The sequence below is a fragment of the Penaeus monodon genome, chromosome 41 (assembly GCF_015228065.2).
Source record: "Penaeus monodon isolate SGIC_2016 chromosome 41, NSTDA_Pmon_1, whole genome shotgun sequence".
NCBI lineage: Eukaryota > Metazoa > Arthropoda > Malacostraca > Decapoda > Penaeidae > Penaeus > Penaeus monodon.
In genome coordinates this window covers 23,174,954-23,176,893 of record NC_051426.1, presented here as the reverse complement: position 1 = coordinate 23,176,893, position 1,940 = coordinate 23,174,954, and positions in this window count along the sequence as shown.

The following is a 1,940-nucleotide window of genomic DNA, read 5'->3' as shown; positions in this document are numbered from 1 at the left end:
TAGGCATAATTTATTATTACCTTTATCCCCCATTGCGTTAGCCGAGGCCGTATTGGCGCTAATTTTGTGATTTCTTGTAATTCAGTGCATTTTTTAGGCTCGGGTTAATAATGCATTAATGGGGTTATCTTTGAAGTATTTAAAAGTTATTGGAATTATCCACAAACCAATATTTTTTCCTTTCACCAGACCATCCCCACCTATCCACTATAGTTCCTAACCTTCCCCCTTTCCTTAAAGCCCCTCCTTCCACATTTCCCTCCACATTTCCCCTCCCTCCACATTTCCCCTCCCTCCACATTTCCTTCCACATTTCCCCTCCCTCCACATTTCCCCTCCCTCCACATTTCCCCTCCCTCCACATTTCCCCTCCCTCCACATTTCCCCTCCCTCCACATTTCCCCTCCCTCCACATTTCCCCTCCCTCCACATTTCCCCTCCCTCCACATTTCCCCTCCTTCCACATTTCCCCTCCCTCCACATTTCCCCTCCCTCCACATTTCCTTCCACATTTCCCTCCACATTTCCCCTCCCTCCACATTTCCCCTCCCTCCACATTTCCCCTCCCTCCACATTTCCCCTCCCTCCACATTTCCCTTCCCTCCACATTTCCCCTCCCTCCACATTTCCCCTCCCTCCACATTTCCCCTCCCTCCCTCCACATTTCCCCTCCCTCCACATTTCCCCTCCCTCCACATTTCCCCTCCCTCCACATTTCCTTCCACATTTCCCTCCACATTTCCCCTCCCTCCACATTTCCCCTCCCTCCACATTTCCCCTCCCTCCACATTTCCCCTCCCTCCACATTTCCCCTCCCTCCACATTTCCCTTCCCTCCACATTTCCCCTCCCTCCACATTTCCCCTCCCTCCACATTTCCCTCCCTCCACATTTCCCCTCCCTCCACATTTCCCCTCCCTCCACACCTTTCCCCCTCCCATTCCCCCCTCCACATTTCCCCTCCCTCCACATTTCCCCTCCCTCCACATTTCCCTCCCCCCTTCCCCCTCCACATTTCCCTTCCCTCCACATTTCCCCTCCCTCCACATTTCCCTCCCTCCACATTTCCCCTCCCTCCACATTTCCCCTCCCTCCACATTTCCCCTCCCTCCACATTTCCCTTCCCTCCACATTTCCCCTCCCTCCACATTTCCCCTCCCTCCACATTTCCCCTCCCTCTCTACCGATTTTTAATATATCTATGAAGGTCATTTGCGTTTTAATATTCTAGTGTCGTGATATTTTTTTACAAGTTAATTTCATTAAACAAATAAATTTAAATATAAGTACGTTATATTTTGTAAGTGCGATTTCCCAATTGACTTCACTTTTGCCTTTCACGATCGAATTCTGACCGCGAAATGACCTGTCTCTCCTGACCTTTTTTTAACCGTGTGATATCCAGATGTTCATTATCAGTTCGTCATCTTAGTGTTAATTTCCAAATATTAGATTTTTTTTTTCTTTTCTTGTTTTTCTGTTACATTTACACGTATGATGTGTTTTGTTTATTCGTATTTTTCAATAGTACAAATACAGTAATAAGTTTATGGTTCACTAACATTAGTACCCCAGGTCATTTCGGGTCGGGTCATGTCAAGGGGGATGACATTTTCTCCCCCCCCCTTTTGACCTGTGTGAAATGCCTCATTAAAACCCATTTTCTTCTTTTTTTTTTTTTCGCATTTCAGTTTTTTTTTCATTATTGTTTTTTTCAAATAATTTGGAATTTTGAAAACAAATTATAAATTTTCCTTTTCTGTTATCGACATTTTTTTTTTTTCATATTGTACAATCTATTCATACTGATATACATTTATATATAAACATTTAGTTATTATTAATTAGATTATTAATGTGATATTTATGATAACTATTATTAATTAGTGTTTCAATTATTCATTTTTTCGATGACAATGTGTTCCGCTTTCAATTTTTTTT